Raw genomic sequence first — 11,350 nt, 5'->3', positions numbered from 1 at the left:
GGGTGTCCCGTGGTGTCTTGGAGTTGGCAGAGCCTCACTTGAGGCAGGCAGCAGTTCCTCCCCTGGAGCTAGTGGTGTCCATGCCAGCCTCCGGCTCCAGCCCCTGGCTCCTGGTTCGGTCCCCTGGCCCCAGTCTCCAGCTCCAGCCCTCAGCCTCTTGGCTCCTGCCCTGAGTTCCAGCCTCTGGCCCCCAGCCTCTCAGCTCTGGCCCCCAGCCCCCTTTGATACGTGTCCCATGCCAAACCAAGGCGGTGCGCTTACAGACCGCTACTCCTTAGAGGGAATGTTGCCTATAACTTTGTCATTTCTGGATTGATTTGGATAAAATTTGCACAAATGGTAGCCCCTGCTGAGGCCACAAAGCCTGCTGTGTTTCAAGGAGATAGATGCAGGGGGTTCAGGGAAATTGCACCCCAAATTCTTGAAAGCAAAATCATGTTATGTGTATGTGTTAAGCCACACTGGGGTCAAAACTGCAGGCTGCTAGCCCACAAAGCCTGCTAAGTTTCAAGGAGTAGGTGCAGAGGTTTGGGGGAAACTACCTCAAGCTGTGGACAAGCAAAACTCATGACAGGGGTGACACTGTGTGTGTTAAGGTACAGCAGCATGGTGAAAGCTGCAGGCCTGCTAGCCCCTGCTGAGGCCACGAAGCGTGCCAGCTTTCAAGGAGACAGGTGCAGAGCTTCTGGGTTCTGGGGCCTTGCATCTCTAGCTGTTGACCAGCAAAACTTGTGTCATGGGTGTTTGTGCAACTGTCTATCTTGGGGCACGGTGGGGTGGGGAGGGGAAACTACTGCAGGCCTGGCTGCTAGGCCTTGCTGTGGCCACAAAGCCTGCCAGCTGTCAAGGAGATAGGTGCAGGGGGTTCTGGGGCCCTGCACCCCCAGCTGCTGACAGGCAACTCATGACGTGGGTGCTTGTGCAACTGCTGCTTCTCATCAGGCAGCAGGACTGAAGATCCCCCATCACTTGCCACCACAGACCTGGGGATAATAATTGACCACAGTATGAACATGAGCTGGCAGTGCGATGCTGTAGCCAGCAGAGCCAACAATAGGCTGGCATGCAACAACTGATGCACCTCCAGCAAAACCAGCAAAATTAGCCCCCAGTGTTACACAGTCAATCATGATTCACTCAGGGACCAGCTCAATACACAGTGGCTAGCCAGGATAATGAATTAATGAGCAAGGATTAATACCTATGAAACCACAGACTAAGGAGAGGAAAGAATCATAGTTTCATAGTTGTTAGGGGCTTAAAGGGACCTTACAGATCATCAGGACCAGCCCCGCTGCACTTGGGCAGGAAAGACTGCTGGGATCAGATGACCCCAGCAAGATAGGCATCAAGTCATTTTTTGAAGATCGCCAGAGTGGATGGCTGTACCACCTCTGGGGGGAACCTGTTCCAAACCCTTGGCACTCGACTTGTAAAAGAAGATTTTCCTTGCGTCTAGCCTGAAGCAATCCTCAACCAGCTTCTGTCCTGGAGCTGCCTAGGTAACTGTACAGAAGCTCGATGCACCCATCCAACCTAGATCGATTAAGTTTGAGTGCACATCGATCCAGGTCTGTCTTAAACCAAGTTCTGCCATTTTTAGACTAGCCTGTATGCGTGGAACTTATGCACAGTTACAGGTTGAGACTGATTTCCAATCACTGAGGCCTGGTTTCAATGCAAGGTTTGTACTTGGGCAAACTAAGTTAAATCAGGTGGCCATTTTTAACCCAATCTAATCTCCCCTTAACCTCACTGAACATCTGCATATAGTCTCAGAGAGGAATCAATACAGAGCTGGGAACTGCTTCTGCCCCAAGACAGATACAGTCAGTTGAGCAAGCACCCATGTCATGAGTTTTGCCTTTTAGCAGCTAGGGGTGCAGAGCCCCAGAACCCCCCTGCACCCATCTCCTTGACAGCTGGCAGGCTTTGTGGCTGCAGCAGGGCCTAGCAGCCAGGCCTGCAGTAGTTTTCTGCCTCCCCTGCCCCCGGTGCCCCAGGACAGACATAGTTGCACAAATACCCATGACATGAGTTTTGCTGGTCAGCAGCTAGAGGTGCAGGGCCCCAGAACCCAGAATCCCCTGAACCTATCTACTTGGCAGCTGGCAGGCTTTGTGGCCTCAGCAGGGGCTAGTAGGCCTGTAGCTTTCACCCTACTGTGCCTCACCACACACAGTGTCACCCATGTCATGAGTTTTGCTTGCCTGCAGCTTGAGGTACAGTTTCCCCCAAACCCCTGCACCTATGTCTTTGAAACTTGGCAGGCTTTGTGGCCTCCACAGGGACTAGCATGGCTGCAGTTTTGACCCCATTGTGGCTTAACACATATATGTGACATGAGTTTTGCTTTCAAGAATTTGGGGTTCAGTTTCCTGAAACCCCCTGCATCTATCTCCTTGAAACATGGCAGGATTCATGCCCTGATCAGGGGCTACCTACCCTGCAGGTTTCATCCAAAGCAGGCCAGAAATGACAAGTATAGGTTGTTCTGTCCTTCCCCATTATAGCCTATGGGCAAAACATCGAAACTGTGTCAAAACGGCGAAAAGTTTCGACTTGACTCATTTTGTTTCAAGGATGTTTCGACTATATATGTTCCATTTCAATTTTGCTGTTTTGATCTCAAAACAGGTTGAAGCAGCATCGAAACAAAACTGGCGGTGAAATTTCTCACAGCCCTGTTGTATATGAACTTTGTGATACACTTGCTCTGACATGTAGTGTAGATGATATTGAAGTGTCTCATCCTTCCTTGCTAAAATTGAACTCATCTCTTTTTCTTCTTGCTTGATCCCACCTTCTCTTCTAGCTTACAATCATTTGGCGTGATTTACCAAGACAAGGAGCTCTGCTGCTAAGGAGCAGTTAAATATTTAAATGTCTGCCTTTATAGTGCTCAAAGTACATGGTTGTCAGTGGTAAATTATTTCGATCCTACTGGCCTCATGTTTGCTGCTTACAGCGCTGCAATTCGTAGCTGTGTAAAGTATCAGAAAGAGGACCACTGGTCATTTCTAGCAACCTACATATACCTTCAAAAACAATTGTGAAAAAAATTGAAAGGATTTAGAAAAGGGCTACAAGAATGATTCAACATTTGGAAAACATGCAATAGTGATAGACTTAAGAAACACAGTTTCCCTCATCTATCCAGGTGCAAAGTAAGAGGTCATTTGGTCATAGTCTACAAGTACTTCTACAGGGAAGGAAGTTCTGATAGTGGATGACTGGAGCAGCAAAGGCAAAATGGGATCTAATTGGGCATAACTGAAACGAGAAGCAACTGGAAGATGCTGCTGCCCCCGTTTCTGGTAGCAACCCTGTTACAGCTCTGGGATGCAGAGGATTTTCCATCACTGGAAGTTTTCAGATAAATATTGGATGTCTTTCCAATAGATACATTATAGCTCAAAAGGAAGCAATGGGTTTGATGCAGAAATCACTGAGTGAAATTTTTAGTTATGGAACACTCAGACTGTCATCAAAATGGTCTCTTTTGGCCTTTGTAAACTGTAAATATATCAATTGATAAATTATAAATATATCAATAAAACATTGCCCAACTTATCTGTATCTATATCTATAGCTAGTGGTCTTTTTTTTTAATTGTGCAAGAACATGGATTTTGGAGTATTTCAAAACAGTGTTTCATTCAATTACCATGGGGCCCACCTGGCTGACTTGGATGCTTGTGTGCACCTTCCTGGCCAGAAACTCCTTCCTGGTTATGTACAGGGCCTACTTGGCCAGGGCTAGGAGGAGGTTAACCAGGAGGATCCTGGGAGGGTGGGGGGGAGAGGAGACCTGTCAGGTACCAGGGTGGCATTGGTACCCACCTTGGTACCTCTTCCCTATGGGGTCCTGCTCAGCAGCCTTGAAGCCTCCTCCACTGGGATTACCTTTTTCGTCTTTCTCAGGGGTGGGGTGTTGGGCACAGCTGGGGAGGCCCCGGTATCTGGGTAGCTCTTTCCCCCACTTGGTGGTCCTGGGAATGTGGGGTCCTCCACTTCAGAGGGCTCCAACTGCTCCTGGGCCCATTGGCAACACATAGGGGGTGCACTCAGGTGCACGTGCACCCCCTGAAATTGGCTGTGCCCCCACTGAGAGAAGCGCCAGTGGCACTTCTGCCAGTGGCAGGGATTGGCTGCTGGGGTGACAGAAGTGGGGAGCTAATGGGGCTCAGCCCCCCAAAATGCCAGGGCAACCTGGCTTCAGGCTGCTGCAGCAGGGGGGAGGGGTGTGCCATGCTTGCAGCTGGCTCAGCACAGCAGGCAGGTAGGCAAGATTTCTTTTCCTCCTCTGGTTTCTGGGCTTTGGGGTAGGGGAAGTCAAGACTCCCACAGTGCAGGAGGGAGTGGTGTAGCAGCAGGGCCAAATCATTCACCCCTACTCCTTCCCTACTTCCTGCTGGACTATGGGGATTGTCTTATGACCTGGCCAGGCTGGGGCCCCATTCACAGAGAATGTGGCCCCGGTCGGGTCGGGTCATGGGGCAATTGGAGCCTGGTGGCTCCTGCCACTACATGTACTGTGGGGGAGCCAGGGGAGGGGTGGCATATTCTCCCAACACCTTGATTCCAATGAACTGTGGCCCTGGACGAGCCTTTGGGCTCTGACTACCCCATGACCTAGTCCAATTGGGGCCCCATTCACAGTGAATGGAGTCCTGGCCAGGCTGGGTCATGGGACATGTGAAGCCCGGTGGCTTCTGCTGAGTTGCAGTGCTGGAGAGCCAAGGGAGTCACATGCCTCCCCTGATCTTTGCACGGGGCAAGGGTGTGCAGCTGTGAGGTGAGCTGGCTATGCTTGCTCTTGCACCTCACTGTAGCCTTTGAAAGCCGTGCAGCATAGTGCCATGTGCCTCACTGCCTGGCCCACCTGGCAGCAAGACACACGTGGTGGCACACCACTTTCAAAGGCTGCAGTAAGGCATGGAGCAGGCAGTGCCCAGCTTGCTTCATAACTGCAGCCCAGCCTTGCCCCGTGCAAAGAACGTTTTCTCCTTATACCTCTGGATCTGGGCAGTGATTGGCTGCTGGTGCCTCCCCAGTATTAGGAGGTATGAGTCGCCCATGCCTGGGCCTTCTCCTTGGCTTTGCAGCTGTGGGTAGTCCTCTGGTGGACAAGCTCTGGTAGGTGGAGGTGGGGGTTGGTGGGATGGGGAAGTTGCAGCAGGGGCATGGCTAGGGGCAGGGGGACTCTGCCCCCTCTACACTTGACTGCTGCCTCTCTTCCTGGGACTCTGCCAAAATTGTTTGGGGGGTGGGGTTCCCTAAGCTTGCAGGGGGGGCTGGGTGTTGTGGCTTGGGTGCCACAGGGGCCTGAAGGGGGTGGGACACCGATGGCAGGGGCACCCCTCTCACCACTGGGACCCGCAGATGCCTTCCCTGCTTGGCCCAGAGCGCACATGGTGGAGGCTGGGGTCTTGGCACCCCAGCGTGAGGGCCACCACCAGGGAGAATACCCTCCCCAGGGTTTGGAGCAGGGGGAGCAGGGCCCAGTTGGGGATATAGGGTGGAATGGAGCTGAGGACCACCCGGGTCTCCAGTTCTTCTAGGGGCTTGAGGGGGACATATTCACCCTCCACCATGAGCCCCCTCTCTACCGCCTTTTGTGCAACGACTTCCAAGGCAAGGAAAAAAAACCCTTGCCATGAAAGTGGGAGGCTGCCACGATCTTGGAGGCCCCCACCACCCAAGCCAGGGCCTGCACATGGGTCTCAAAGTGCAGGTTCTCCTGCTTGGATAGTTGGCACTTCATCCCAGGCCTGTGGGTGAATGCTGGAAAGAGGGACCTGTCATCCGAGCTGGAAGGGTCAGTGGTGGAGGGTCTAGGCCCTGTGGCTGCAGGTCACCCCTCAGTCACCTGTGCATAACTTCAGTTCCTTTGCTGGGGGACTGTCTTGGTGGGGCCAGGGACAGGCTGAGTCATGAACGACTTGTGCCCCCAGCAGCTGGTGGGGCACAGCAGCAGTGGGAGTGTGGCAGCAGTGGTGGGAACAGCAGGAGTACAGCGGCAGTAAGCAAGGGAACTCCTGCACCCACCGCCGTGCTGTGGGGTGGAGCACCGACCACATGCAACACATTGAGCTGATGTTTCTAGAGACTCCAAGGTTTCTTTCTTGAGTCATAACAGCTAGTCATAGCCCAGGATTGTGTATGTATAACTGAGGTTATTTTTCCCTCTTGTGTATTACTTTGCATTTGTCAACAATGAAGTTTGTTTGCCATTTTTTTTGCGTACATTGCTTGGTGAGATTTTTCTGTGGCTCTTCTCCATCAGCTTGGGATTTGACTATCCAGAATAATTTGGTATCATCTGCAAACTTAGATTTTGTTGTAAACCATTTTTTCCAGGTCAATTAAATGGGGCCCCAGGCTCTAGGCATGATTGCAATACAAATAAATAAAAATTAATTAAAAAGGGCTGATCCCATGTATGAGATTTGTCTCCATTAGGAATTTAGGTAGCGTTAAAACTTGACCCTGTATACTAACTTGTTGTTAAACATGAATTTTCAGCCAGTGTAGACAGAGACAAGATAAACTGACCAATGTGGCAACAGCCTCTTGTATGAAAGCAGTGCTATCTTAAGTGTCTCCCACTATAGCAAGTGTCATGATATTTCTCTAAGCTGCACAAATAGCCAGGTGTCTTATTCATCTTTGAACTTTAGGCTGTAATTTTGAAAGGACTCTAAGGAAATTTGGCACCATTGCTGTGTGGCATTCCACTAGGGTTGCTCCTTTGAAAATCTCAGCCCTATATGTCAAGAACATCTTGAATTCTGTTTGAGAACTCATAGTAAAAAGAACACCTTACAGCACCTTTATGATTCGACTAGTAATGAATACAAGGAATTCTATCATATAGCAAGACCATATCATGTTGGACACATGCTGCTGTCTATAACAACATTATTATATGCTCCAGATTTTGCAGTGAAAACATTCTGCAGCTTATCTGTCTTTTGCCTTAGAGACCAAGCTCACACAAAACATTTGAATAAAATATCTTGTTTATCTCAAGGAAGATTGTGCCTTAAGGAATAAAATTAATGTGAAGCATCAATAATCTGAAGGAAATTTGTGAAATCTGCCCACATTTGTTTTTTCTTTTTTCCCCTCAAATGATATGGGGATATTAGTTAGCATTTTAAGTTTGCAGATAATTGAAGGAAAATAACCACAATAATGAAATCACTGCTGGATTGCATTCTGATAGGTGACAAATCAATTCATTTATGATATGTTCTTTGTCATACTGAGCCATTTTACTGCTCAGTGGAAACCTCTTAAATTAATAAAACTGTTAAATCCATAAAATCCCATGTACCAAATAGAACATCATGGGGAAAAAAAGTTTGAATCATTAAAGGAATAAAACTGATAAATGCTAGCAAGAGATTGTCTTATGAAAAGAACCTTGCTTTTAAGAAGGATACACTATAATAGTAATACACTGCAGTATATCCTCACTATATACATCAGTATGGTTGGAAGGAGGTACCATTTGCATATTACAGAAAGACAGCACAGTGCATTCCAAGCAGTCGCAACACATGCCATTTTAGTAATGTTTTGTGGTGGTTTTGCTTTTTAAATAAAATGTGATTTAATAGGAAGAAATAGAGCTTTTATTAAACTCTATCTAACATGATTTAGCTCATCAGGGATTTTCTAAAGTAGCTACACTTGTATATAAAAGAAAGAGATTAGAGAGACTTTAAAATTACATAACAACACATTAATTCAGACTTTTCTTCCCTAGACACTGTGAGTGCATATACAATAGACTCATTTATGTTGTCTGTTATACTTGAAGAAGACACTGATGAAGCTATGACACTAGTCATCTTGTCAAAGATACCAAGTAGACAACTTCGACGGAAGTACAAATTCAGAACAAAGCAACAGGCACCAAAGCAATGACCTCAGCACTAAGGGTCTCTCCTTATACATCACTATATTGCAGCCAGTTTGTCGAGGCAAAACAAATCACTTGTTTAACAGGGCAAAGCAAATGAGGAAAACAGTATTAAGGCAGAAAGTATGGAAACAGTAAAGGGTATTTCAGCTAGGGTGACAAATGGGATCCTCTCTGTGGACTTCTATCTGAAATACCAATGTTAGTCTCTAATTTTAAAAAGTGCCATTGGGTCTTTAAGGACTCCAAAATGCTTAATAGGTAGCTGACATTTTTCAAACAAACAATTTTACATATAAAATGGTCTGCAAGTTTAACAGAGTTCAAAAAGCTTACAGTTTTTTTACTGAACATTGTTTTTCTTTGTACTTTTTTCTTTTTGGGAGGTATTTCTGGGTATTTGAAATCTTTGTTGATTTTCAATTTCCCCTCTTATTCAGTCACAGAGTGGAAAAGTGTTGCTGGAATTAGGACAGGCAAAACTGAAAAATCAACATGAACAGTACTTTTCATTAAAGATATTTAGAGATGTTTTTAATCCATCCTTTAAAAAAAAAACCTTTAAAATAAACATAGTTTATAAAACAGTCACAGAACTCCCTCTCCTTTTAAGAAAGATACACTATAATAGTAATAAGCTGCAGTATATCCTCACTATATACATCAGTATTGCTGGAAGGAGGTACCATTTGCATAGTAGAGAGAGAGCACAGTGCATTCCAAGCAGTTGCATCACATGCCATTTCAGTAATGTTTTGTGGTGGTTTTGCCTCTAATGCGTTTCCCTTGTTTATGTTTCAATGAACTCAGCTTGGTAAAATTGTTTTAATATCCTTCATGATTGCTGAACCTTCAGCAGCACAATGCCCGCTCATTCAGTGCCAGTTGGCTGAATGTTAATCTGAGGAAAATATGAAAGTTTGAACTGGCAAAAAGGCCTCTGGGCCTGTGCTGCTTACTCTTTTTTGCATGCAGGGTTAGCATCTGTCCTGCAGAGCACCACTGTATGCCATCCACCAATTAAATGTGCAAAGGAGGCCTCTCACGTGCAGTTCATACAAGGAAAAGGGTATGAAAAAGTGGCAGCTTCTTATTCTGTTCTGTGATGCACCTCCGCTATGTGAGATCCAGTTGCAGCCTGGATCTCAAGGCCCTCAAAGCCAACAGCAAATTAACAGATCAGAAGGTTGCCTCCTCCACAGCCCCATGTGAACCCAAGACAGAAAAACTGGGGCTTGGTGATCAAATTGTGGGACACTGAAGATTTATTCAACAGGAGACAAATGGGTGGGGGAACAGAAGAGGAGCTGGAAGGAACCAAAACGATTTTGGTTGGGAGGGTTGTCTAAAGCAGAAAGGTTTCTGGGACAGGGTGGTGGGAAGAGATTCACTGGGAAAGGATGAATTTATTTTGCAGATAGTGATGGAAAGGGAATGCATTTCTTTGCTTAGTGTGTGAAAAGTCTCTTACAAATCGGCTGTTAAGGTTGAACTGTGGGCTCCTCTGAGTATTTCTTCTGGCCCTGCTTAGCCAAACTGGATGTGGTTCTTCATTAAATCTACAACTTTCTTATAGTCTCCTCTTAAAATACTCTTCTAAGAGCATTTGCCTTGTTTTCCACACAAAGTTCATGAAAGTTGACAACACTGAATTAGGCCTGTTTTTGAATGATACAGATGTACATGTAAATTAAAAACAGGTTAAGATGCCTCAGTACATTACTGCACCACCGTGAGCATATAAAGCCTGATACTGGCATAAATATCACCCAAAGTCTCATTATTACTGGAAAAAAGAAACAGGACAATCTACAACCAAGCTAAAGAGTCCACCATGTTGTCAACTGATGTGGGATTTACATAAATTAGACTGCATGCAAACTTTAAATTCACTGATTCACAGAAAAAAAGATATTTTTTGAAAATCTAGATGTCAGGAATTTACAAATGTTTTTCATGATTTCATGATCTCAGTTGTATCAGGATTTTATAGACTCCTGGTGGACATTAAAATGATGGCGTGACTGAGATTGAACCCATTTTATGTCCTATCTCAAACTTTGTGCCTCCTGCCATGCCAGACATCCCAGGTATCAGGCTGGAGGTAGCCCCAGGGCTGCTTCTAGAGCAGAGAACATTGCTAACATTCAGGTGATTGTCAGCACTGGCCCCAGGACAGCGATGGGTCTGGTCTGAGACAGCCCTGGGATCAACAACTAGCTGGTTGTCAGTCCCAGACCCAGACAGCCCCAAGCCAGCTTGATACCTGTGGTTGTCTGGGTCTTACCTTCTTTTTCATGTCATGGATTTAAATGTCCTTAATTACTCTTTGAAACTGACATGTACTATTTAACAGTGATACAATTTAAGTAGGTGTGAAAGAGAAAAGATGATAGGAGGAGTAGTTTTCTAACGTACAAAAATTCTCACTACTGGAAAGAACAAGAAAACAACAAATATTACTGGATTAGCAAAGGCATTTTTCCATAGACTTAAAGCAGTCTATTTCATAATTAAATAGTGAAAAATCAGTAGCTATGCACTGATCAGTTTAGGTGGCCATCCTGCAGCTTTCACAAGCAAAACTTCCACTGAAGACACTGGAGCCTTAATAGAGGCTGAAGAACTGAATTTTTAAATCATCCAAACAGGATACACGTTTGACAGATAAAAGAACATCCTGAAAGGTGAAAGTATTTTATGGTGGTTTGTTATTAAATTGGTTTCCTGTTAATGGCATTTTAGCAATTAATATTTTATTCATTAAGAGAATCTCAGCCCACTTCACAAAATATATGTTAAACGTATGTTAAGCACTGGGAGATGCTAAGTGGACTGCAGGGCCTCATAGGGTACCCAGTGCACCTCAGAAGGCTTTAGTTTTTAATGGCTCTTTGCAGTTCATCTGAAGGGGCCAGCCCTAATTTCCATGGAGACTATGAAAGGAATGCTCTCTGAAGATCTGACACAGCTTTCGTTGAACTTGACGATGAAACTCCCTTTGATTTTTTTTATGGCACAGACCTACAAAGTTCTCACTGATAATTCTGGCTACTAACTCCATCTTCCACACATACAATTCACTTCTCAAGTTTGCTAGAGACCCTGAAATGGGAAGGAAGATTACAATGCACTTTATCATCAAAGCTGGACTCTGTCAGAACCTTACGTCTTGGGTTTTCTATTAACATAGTTTCATAGTTTCTAGGGTCGGAAAGAACCTGGGTAGATCATCTAGTCTGACCCCCTGCCATGGCAGGAAAGATTACTGAGGTCAAACGACCCCAGCAAGGTGTTCCTCTAACCTCCTCTTGAAAACCCCCAGGGTAGGAGCCTGCACCACTTCTCTTGGAAGCTGGTTCCAGACCCTAGCCACCCTGACCGTGAAGTAGCGCCTCCTGATATCAAGCCTAAATCT

This window comes from Crocodylus porosus, unplaced genomic scaffold (genome assembly GCF_001723895.1).
Source record: "Crocodylus porosus isolate Cpor-Errol unplaced genomic scaffold, CroPor_comp1, whole genome shotgun sequence".
In the NCBI taxonomy this organism is placed as follows: domain Eukaryota; kingdom Metazoa; phylum Chordata; order Crocodylia; family Crocodylidae; genus Crocodylus; species Crocodylus porosus.
The sequence above is the reverse complement of the archived record's forward strand: the minus strand, read 5'-3'. Positions refer to the sequence as shown.